Genomic DNA, 10,846 nt, shown 5'->3' with positions numbered 1-10,846 from the left:
GTGGGACTAGAAAACTCTGATGGAAGCTTACCGGGATGGTTCCAGGAGTCTGTGACTCAAGCAGTGGGTGGGACTAGAAAACTCTGATAAAAGCTTACTGGGATGGTTCCGGGAGTCTGTAACTCAAGCAGTGGGTGGCACTAGAAAACTCTGATGGAAGCTTACCAGGATGGTTCCGTGAGCCTGTGACTCAAGCAGTGGGTGGGACTAGAAAACTCTGATGGAAGCTTACCGGGATGGTTCCGGGAGTCTGTGACTCAAGCAGTGGGTGGGACTAGAAAACTCTGATGGAAGCTTACCGGGATGGTTCCGGGAGTCTGTGACTCAAGCAGTGGGTGGGACTAGAAAACTCTGATAATAGCTAACTGGGATGGTTCCGTGAGTCTGTGACTCAAGCAGTGGGTGGGACTAGAAAACTCTGATGGAAGCTTACCGGGATGGTTCCGGGAGTCTGTGACTCAAGCAGTGGGTGGGACTAGAAAACTCTGATGGAAGCTTACCAGGATGGTTCCGGGAGTCTGTGACTCAAGCAGTGGGTGGGACTAGAAAACTCTGATGAAAGCTTACCAGGATGGTTCCAGGAGCCTGTGACTCAAGCAGTGGGTGGGACTAGAAAACTCTGATGGAAGCTTACCGGGATGGTTCCGGGAGTCTGTGACTCAAGCAGTGGGTGGGACTAGAAAACTCTGATGGAAGCTTACCGGGATGGTTCCGGGAGTCTGTGACTCAAGCAGTGGGTGGGCCTAGAAAACTCTGATGGAAGCTTACTGGGATGGTTCCAGGAGTCTGTGACTCAAGCAGTGGGTGGGACTAGAAAACTCTGATAAAAGTTTACTGGGATGGTTCCAGGAGTCTGTGACTCAAGCAGTGGGTGGGACTAGAAAACTCTGATGGAAGCTTACCGGGATGGTTCCGGGAGTCTGTGACTCAAGCAGTGGGTGGGACTAGAAAACTCTGATAATAGCTAACTGGGATGGTTCCGTGAGTCTGTGACTCAAGCAGTGGGTGGGACTAGAAAACTCTGATGGAAGCTTACCGGGATGGTTCCAGGAGTCTGTGACTCAAGCAGTGGGTGGGACTAGAAAACTCTGATAAAAGCTTACTGGGATGGTTCCGGGAGTCTGTAACTCAAGCAGTGGGTGGGACTAGAAAACTCTGATGGAAGCTTACCAGGATGGTTCCGTGAGCCTGTGACTCAAGCAGTGGGTGGGACTAGAAAACTCTGATGGAAGCTTACCGGGATGGTTCCGGGAGTCTGTGACTCAAGCAGTGGGTGGGACTAGAAAACTCTGATGGAAGCTTACCGGGATGGTTCCGGGAGTCTGTGACTCAAGCAGTGGGTGGGCCTAGAAAACTCTGATGGAAGCTTACTGGGATGGTTCCAGGAGTCTGTGACTCAAGCAGTGGGTGGGACTAGAAAACTCTGATAAAAGTTTACTGGGATGGTTCCAGGAGTCTGTGACTCAAGCAGTGGGTGGGACTAGAAAACTCTGATGGAAGCTTACCGGGATGGTTCCGGGAGTCTGTGACTCAAGCAGTGGGTGGGACTAGAAAACTCTGATAATAGCTAACTGGGATGGTTCCGTGAGTCTGTGACTCAAGCAGTGGGTGGGACTAGAAAACTCTGATGGAAGCTTACCGGGATGGTTCCAGGAGTCTGTGACTCAAGCAGTGGGTGGGACTAGAAAACTCTGATGGAAGCTTACCGGGATGGTTCCAGGAGTCTGTGACTCAAGCAGTGGGTGGGACTAGAAAACTCTGATAATAGCTAACTGGGATGGTTCCGTGAGTCTGTGACTCAAGCAGTGGGTGGGACTAGAAAACTCTGATGGAAGCTTACCGGGATGGTTCCAGGAGTCTGTGACTCAAGCAGTGGGTGGGACTAGAAAACTCTGATAAAAGCTTACTGGGATGGTTCCGGGAGTCTGTAACTCAAGCAGTGGGTGAGACTAGAAAACTCTGATGGAAGCTTACCGGGATGGTTCCGTGAGCCTGTGACTCAAGCAGTGGGTGGGACTAGAAAACTCTGATGGAAGCTTACCGGGATGGTTCCGGGAGTCTGTGACTCAAGCAGTGGGTGGGACTAGAAAACTCTGATGGAAGCTTACCGGGATGGTTCCGGGAGTCTGTGACTCAAGCAGTGGGTGGGACTAGAAAACTCTGATAAAAGCTTACTGGGATGGTTCCAGGAGTCTGTGACTCAAGCAGTGGGTGGGACTAGAAAACTCTGATAAAAGTTTACTGGGATGGTTCCAGGAGTCTGTGACTCAAGCAGTGGGTGGGACTAGAAAACTCTGATGGAAGCTTACCGGGATGGTTCCGGGAGTCTGTGACACAAGCAGTGGGTGGGACTAGAAAACTCTGATAATAGCTAACTGGGATGGTTCCGTGAGTCTGTGACTCAAGCAGTGGGTGGGACTAGAAAACTCTGATGGAAGCTTACCGGGATGGTTCCGGGAGTCTGTGACTCAAGCAGTGGGTGGGACTAGAAAACTCTGATAAAAGCTTACTGGGATGGTTCCGGGAGTCTGTGACTCAAGCAGTGGGTGGGACTAGAAAACTCTGATGGACGCTTACCAGGATGGTTCCAGGAGCCTGTGACTCAAGCAGTGGGTGGGACTAGAAAACTCTGATAAAAGCTTACCGGGATGGTTCCGGGAGTCTGTGACTCAAGCAGTGGGTGGGACTAGAAAACTCTGATAAAAGCTTACCGGGATGGTTCCAGGAGTCTGTGACTCAAGCAGTGGGTGGGACTAGAAAACTCTAATAATAGCTAACTGGGATGGTTCCGTGAGTCTGTGACTCAAGCAGTGGGTGGGACTAGAAAACTCTGATGGAAGCTTACTGGGATGGTTCCGGGAGTCTGTGACTCAAGCAGTGGGTGGGACTAGACCAACGTTGATGTCAGTTTACAGGGGGAGGGGCCAGAGTCTGTAACTCAAGCACTGGGTGGGACTAAAACACTCTTATGGCAATTTACAGGGATGTTCCGGGAGTCTGTGACTCAAGCAGTGGGTGTGGATAAAAAGTGAATGGCAGTTTACAGGGGGACAGACAAAAGCTTAAAAGAAGAAGGCATTAGGTTTTTAATTTTTTAAACGATGCATGCTAAAAAGTCATACACAAAGTATATTCAGTATTCTTAAGGTTTTATTCTTCTCTAATGTCCATCATTCTAATGCTAAACCATGTTACTGTGTTTTCAGCTCTGTCAGTCTAGAGCAAAAGGCATAACTGCCCTCAGTGCACTGGCGATACAACCCCAGACCCAGGACAGAAAAGGTAAAGAAAGGTAAGTATGGAGACAATATCATATAATTATTATCTGTAAATGTTTAACATGGTGCAGTAATATTAGCAAAAACATAAGCCAAATATCTGTGGAAACCGTGAGTTAATAATCTTATTTTCTCATGCCTGGTGCCCAACTTGCTACCCTGCTGTGCCAAAGAGATGACCCCTTCCACCCAGAGACTTTGCCAAAATTAATGAGCTGCCAATCAGGAAAGCCTGACCTTTTTCTTGTATTTCTGCAAAAAGGGAGTTGAGGATTATTATAGACTTTCCAATGACATGATACTTCCAGTTTACAGTAATATCTCGGTGTAGGAGGAGGACCAAGTCCCCACCCTGTGATGCTGCAGCAATGGCTGTGGAGCTGTAGGTTGCCTTGCCCTGGCCTAGAAGAACTAGACTTTATTCTTATGGGTATTTACCTGCCAACCCCCTTATATTCTTGTTCAGGGCAACTGTATACCCATGAGCACCTTCCATAGCAACAATTAGCTCATTGCTCAGAAATTCTCAACCTATTGTCCCATAGCTATTGCTGCAGGGTCAGACTGGGAGGGCAGGACACCAGGAAAAAAACTCAAGCCCACTCCCTGGTCCCCACTCATAACTTTGGGTGCTCCTCCCCAGTAGTGATGGGCGAATTTATTCACCAGGCACAAATTTGCGGCGATTCACCACCGGCAAATACATTTGCGAAACCGCTGTGAAAATTCAACAGCGTCAAAAAAATGGACCCTGGCGCATTTTCACAAGCGAATTTGCCCCGGCGTCAAAAAAACGGATGCCGGTGTCAAAAACGAGACGCCTGCGACATTTTGCAAAACGCCCCAAATTTGCCCATCACTACTCCCCAGCCCACCCATCATGGCTACTGTAGGAAGTAAAAGGCAAGGGGCCAGAGCAGGTATGTAGAGGGGGAGGCTGGCAGTGGATTTGATAAGTGTAGGAGTTACCGACAGTGGTGGGGGCCCCTAAGGTGGCATGCACGTTGGGCCCTGGACACCCCAGTCAGTGGCGTAAATATTACTGGGCCCCGCAGAAAATTATTTTTCAGGCCACCAAAATGTCTAGAAGTTGACTTGTTTTACCAGTATTTATTGAAATTGAATAGGAATTAAGGCCTCATGGGGCCCTTATACGTCCTGGGCCCCCCTGCAGGGTCTGCTTCCTCTGTAGTTACGCCCCTGACTAATGATGGGTGAATTTGTCCAGTTTCGATTCGCCACGAAATTCGCGAATTTCCCACAAAATTTGCGAAACGAGCAAAAAATTTGCGAAACACCAACAACTGACCACATTAAAGTCAATGGGTGTCCGTTAAATTGTTGGCGGTGTCGGAAATGTCGCCGGCGCCAAATTTGATGTCGGCATCAAAATATTTTGACGCCGGCGAATTTTCACGGCATCATTCGCACATTTATTCACTAACTGCGAAACACGGATGTTTGCCACAAATTTGCGCCTGCCGAATAAATTCGTCCATCACTACCCCTGACCCCAGTCCAACAATGTATTGCTAAACCAGAACTGGCTGCACCCCTGTAACGAACATTCCATTCCTGGCCCTAAACTGCAGCCTAGGGAATGATAGGAAAGAGAAGGGGGTGCCTCTCCCCACTCACCTCTCATCAGGGGCGGAAATACAGAGGAAGCAGACCCTGCGGCTGCAGGGGGCCCAGGAGGTATAGGGGCCCCATGAGGCCCTAATTACTTTTTAAGAGTAATTTTATTATATATTGGTAAAGCAGGACAACCTCTGGAGAGTTTGGTGGCCCCTCAAATTATTTTGCTGTGGGGCCCAGTAACATCTAGTTATGCCTCTGATGATCATACCTCCCAACTGTCCCTTTTTTAGAAGCAGCTCAACCTGCAGTCCCTCATTTGTACGGGGAAGTCCCGTTTTTCTCTGCACTGAACAGTGAAAAAAAGGAATATTTTTTCTAACTTAATTGGCTTTTGGCAGAGAGCCCAGAACAGCCACAACTAACAATTTTGAGATAAGCAAATAAGTAATTGTAACAATATAAGATAACAGGTCCCTTGGGAGAAGTTAGACTCGCAGCTTAAAGGGCAATTCACCTTCATTAGCAAAACTGTAATAACTGAAAAAAATACAGAAATAGGTTCAAACTTATATAACTTACAAATTTTATAAAATGAACATGGCCGTGGTCAAAAAATGTCACCACACTATGCACAGCAACTTTTTTGTCCCTCTTTTTATTTCCAAAATGTTGGGAGGTATATTGATGATGCCATAGGCAGCTCTGTATTTATGGGGGAACAGAAATCTCTACAAACTCTTTTGGAGACCCGCAGAAATGCAGTGGGAGGGCAGGACAGGGCACAAAGTGAAAAACAAGCAGAGTGGTGTGTGTGTCTGTAACTGGCACTTTGCACAATATTCTGCCCATTAGTAAAGTGTCTACTTACTCTCTGTAGTAATAACTATACAACCAATGTCCTAGCACTGAGCAGCTGTTGTTAATGCTACAGGCCTGGCAGTGAACTGACTTCTGAGACATCTTTTAAGAGCCAAGATCATAAAACTTCTAGGTCCACAAAATTTCTTTAATCCCCCCCCCCCTGCCACCAAACGACAAGTCTGTCAAACACTGGCCCAGAGCCCATTTCACAGTTCTCCTTCCAACCTGCTCACGTATGCAATTTGTGACATTCTATTCCCCCAAGTTTCCTCTTATCTCTCAAGCAGCATCTCTTCTCCTCCGGCTGCTCTTCTTCTTCTTCTTGTATCTCCCCGTCGCTGCACCCTGGAATCAGTCTTGGGGTCACTTCTCGTTTCTTGGTCTGTACATTTGTGTCATACACAATAAGTTGGAAACATACGCAGGGCCATCAAGTTCAACCTTTTACCTACATAAAACCCTTCGGAAACTGTCAGAATAGAAATATAAATCCCTTCCTGACTATAAAGCACAAGCCTAAATGTGATCTCTGAACAAACCTTTAAACCGTCTCCCCATTAAAGAGGTCAGACTTACAGGCCTATAACTGCCAGGGACCACATATTGTTAAGTACCATATAAAATAAAAGAGAGAGTCTAACAGGTAATAAATCAGAAATAATGAAATGCCAACAAAAGCACAAAGCTCACATTAAAAGTTTTGTACCTCCTCATAAAACATTTGGTGCAATGAAAGCAAACTTAATTCTAAGCCGTCTACATTCTACAATACCATTTCTTATTTAAAATGCTTTTAAAGGAAAGAGGTAAAGGTTATATGGTGCGGCATGGGCAGGAGGCAGAAGCCAGGAGGTGGGCCCTTGAGATCACAAGGGGGGCAGACAGGGTTGAACTGGGAAAAAAGCTGCCCCCAGTCCCGCTCACTGCCTGAAACTTTGGCGCTGACCCCTGACCTACCACTCAGTCCCGATGAGGAGGAGGAAGAGGAAATAAGATACACGACAGGGGAGTTGCAGTGGTGGATGTGGGGTGTATGGGGGCCCCTGAAGCGGCTGCCCCCAGTGGGCCCTGGACCCCCCCCAGAGCAACCTTGGCCCCAGAGCCCCAGTCCGATGCTGGTTGCCTTTGCTTTTCTGTCTGTGCTTTGCCAGTTCCTGCACTGCTGCTTCTGACTACATGAACCATTGATACAATGTTAAAATAGTTATCCCCCAGCAGCCAAGACCACCCGCAATGTATGTTCTGTGAGTAGGGTCGGACTGGACTGTAGGTCATGTAGACTAGGGTTGCCACCTTTATTTTCCCCCGCAAACAGACAGAGGGCGGACCAATGATGTAGGGGATGCCACCAGGGGGTGGGGTGGGTGACATCAGGGGCGGAACTAATGATGCGTCGATCAGTGATTGGCTGATCACCATGCCATTCACCTCAATGTCCTGTCCAGATTTCCTAATTTGGAAATCCGGACAGGAACTTTTCACCCAGGCAGCCCTTCCGAAAACTGGGCTATCCAGGGGGAATACGGACAGATGGCAACCCTACCATCGACCCTACCGTTGATCCAGACCACACCCGTGCTGCCCAGGGCCGGATTCCTGTCTTTGCTGCTCGAGGTCTCTTCACGCTGCAGGGTCCTAGCTAGCAGGAGGGGGGGTGGGGCGTGACATCAGAGGGCGGGACCGTGTCAGTGATGTCAGGGGCAGGGTTATGATGCAGCGATCTTCGATTGGAAGATCACTGTGTCAATCAAGAGAATCCTGCCCAGTTTTCCGTATTTGAAAAACTGAGCAGGAAGTCCTAGCGCCCAGCAATGTTGTGCCGTAGGGTCCTAGCACCCATCAATTTCGTGATGAACCCCCTGCAGAAGCGTGCGCACTTGCGCTGAAACGCTGGCGATAAGCGCCTCTTAGAATGCAGCTGGCTGGTATGCCGCCCCTACCATCTTGCCGCCCTAGGCTGGGCCTTTGTGGTCTGGTGCTGCCCCCAGGGTTGCCACCTGGCCGGTATTTTACTGGCCTGGCCAGTAAAAATTATGGCTGATTCCAATGTTATTAATAGGGAAAAAAGTAAATATATAGAAAGGCCGGTATTATTTTCCAGAAAAGATGGCAACCCTACCCCTGATCTTCCCCACAACTACAGGACAGACACATATGGGGGCCTGGAATTGGGTTGCAACTAAGGTGGGGGGCCTGTAGGGGGATTGTGGCAGAGGCAGGGGGCCCAGTGGGGGAGGTGGGGGTCCCTGTGGTGGAAGCCCCGGTGGACCAGTTAGACGCAGTCTGTGATTACAGACAAGTAAATAAAATCAATCACAGATATATGGACTTTGGTGCAGAAAGTGCAGGTCTTTGCAGGTCTACCTTGTACCAAAAGGAGGTCCAACTCTTGGTGTTGCTGAATGGTGGGACAGATATATGCCCATATGCCAGACATGCATCCCCAGACTATTTACTGCCAGCAACATATCCTTGTGCCTCCAAATTAGGGATGAGAGATCTGCACCTGGCAATACAATAAGGTTGGTGAGTGACGTCCTGGCTGCATCACTGAGCAATGGTAACTGAGCTGCTCCTGGCTTCCTGTAGGAATGCTCTTGGGCAGGGATCCTATTGCACTGGGTGAGTCATGTAAATGCAGGATTCATGTTCAGGAACCTATAAATATGTTAAAGGGTGTGCGCCATTTTCTTTAGCTCTTTCATCACTCCTTTCATTACACGGTGACATTTTCTTCTTTGTTGTGATTTCATCATTTTCCCTGATACTCATGTTTTTTTACCCTATGAACAAAAAATAAAAAACAAAGAAGAAGAAAATAGAGAACAAGTTGAACAGGAAAACTTCATGACCAGTTTATGAACTCCTTGTCCCGACTGATCTCTGCAGAGTCGAGGTGCCATAAAGGAATTAAACATGATTAAAATACAACCTTTACTTCTACATTAAAAAAATTATTGTCATCGCTGAAAAAACACCACTGTCTCCCCTGTACTGGAGAAGGAATTTAGGGCTCATTTACAAAAGCCTCATGAGAGGTGCGAAATCGCACCCCATAGTGTTCAGTATTCAGTACTAATAAACAGTGTCGGACTGGCCCACCGGAATACAAGGAAAACTCCCTCTGGGCTCAGGTGTCAGTGGGCCTCTTGCTGCTAAATATTTAGAATATTTCATGGCCATTCCCTATTTCTATGAGAATAAAGAGGCTAAATAGATGGAATAATTGATTATAGTATGTAAAGAAATTAGACTAGGAGAATAGAAGTTGAGTGAGGAGAGGAAGAATAATAATACTGAGAGCGGGCCCCTGGTCTAAGTTTTTTGGGTGGCCCCTGGTCTAAGGTTTTTGGGTGGCCCCTGGTCTAAAGTTTTTGGGTGGCCCCTGGTCTAAGGTTTTTGAGTAGGGCCCTGGTCTAAGGTTTTTTGGTGGGCCCCTGGTCAAAGGTTTTTGGGTAGCCCCTGAACTAAGGTTTTTTGGTGGGCCCCTGATCTAAACATTTTTGGTAGGCCCCTGGTCTAAGGTTTTTGGGTGGCCCCTGGTCTAAGTTTTTTTGGTGGGCCCCTGGTCTAAGGTTTTTGGGTAGCCTCTGAACTAAGGTTTTTTGGTGGGCCCCTGGTGTCCCAGTCTGACACTGTTACTAAAAGAGATCAATAAGGAGTCATTTACCCCATACACAAGTGCCAAAGCAATAAGACTTGGGGTGAGACTACCCAGTCTGGCAAAAAGCCCTAATGACCCAAAATTAAAAGACAGGTACAGTGTCGGACTGGGATAAAAACCCAGGAGGGCCCCAACACTCGTGGGGCCCTGCCGAATCAGACCTGCTCCTGACCAGAAACTCTCCCTGATCCCTCAGCAATTGCGGCAAGATGGTAAAGGTACATGTGGGGGGAGGGGAGAAGGGGCTTCGGGTATTGTACCTGGAGAAGCTCCCAACTGGGGTAGGGGACCCTGGGTAGAGGTGGGGGCTCTTGAGGTGGCAGCCCTGGGGGGGTCCAGTTTACCCCAGTCTGACGCTGGACACTTGAGAGTGGGAATGTGGGAATGGGGGACGACTACTCTCAATTCCTCACTGGTTACTAAAAGAAACTGTAACACCAAAAATTAAAAAAGTATTTTAAAGAAATAAAAATAAAATTCAGTGTTGCCCTGCACTGGTTAAACTGGTGTGTTTGCTTCAGAATCACTACTATAGTTTATATAAACAAGCTGCTGTGTAGCCATGGGGGCAGCCATTCAAGCACAGGATACACAGTAGATAACAGATAAGTACTGCTATAGTTTATATAAACAAGCTGCTGAGTAGCCATGGGGGCAGCCAATCAAGCACAGGATACACAGTAGATAACAGATAAGTACTACTATAGTTTATATAAACAAGCTGCAGTGTAGCCATGGGGGCAGCCATTCAAGCACAGGATACACAGTAGATAACAGATAAGTACTACTATAGTTTATATAAACAAGCTGCTGTGTAGCCATGGGGGGAGCCATTCAAGCACAGGATACACAGTAGATAACAGATAAGTACTACTATAGTTTATATAAACAAGCTGCTGTGTAGCCATGGGGGGAGCCATTCAAGCACAGGATACACAGTAGATAACAGATAAGTACTACTATAGTTTATATAAACAAGCTGCTGTGTAGCCATGGGGGCAGCCATTCAAGCACAGGATACACAGTAGATAACAGATAAGTACTACTATAGTTTACATAAACAAGATTCTGTGTACCTGTAATTTTACAGATTCCTCCCAGAGTGTAAATCTTTTTGCTCAGTCAAATACATTTCCTGATGGTGCAAATGTCAAACCTTTCTGAAAAACATTCATGTGATCCTAATGAAATCCCATATTGGAAAAATTAATTCTTTATAATGCTCCACTCTCTTCTTCATACTGGCCCTTTATATACTCTCTCGGTCTCATACCCTCCTCCTGCTCTGTAAACATGAAACTTTCCTGATATTCATATTAGTAATGTTGTTAGACTGTAATGTATCACTGGTTAACAGTAAGATTGACTGTTCAAAAGATCAGCTGTATCTCTATTAAATGTCGTCCATGTAGGAATTTGTAACAAATGTACCAATCCTTTCATACTTGTCCATATATATATA

The sequence above is a fragment of the Xenopus laevis genome, chromosome 2L (assembly GCF_017654675.1).
Source record: "Xenopus laevis strain J_2021 chromosome 2L, Xenopus_laevis_v10.1, whole genome shotgun sequence".
Taxonomy (NCBI): domain Eukaryota; kingdom Metazoa; phylum Chordata; class Amphibia; order Anura; family Pipidae; genus Xenopus; species Xenopus laevis.
The sequence above is the reverse complement of the archived record's forward strand: the minus strand, read 5'-3'. Positions refer to the sequence as shown.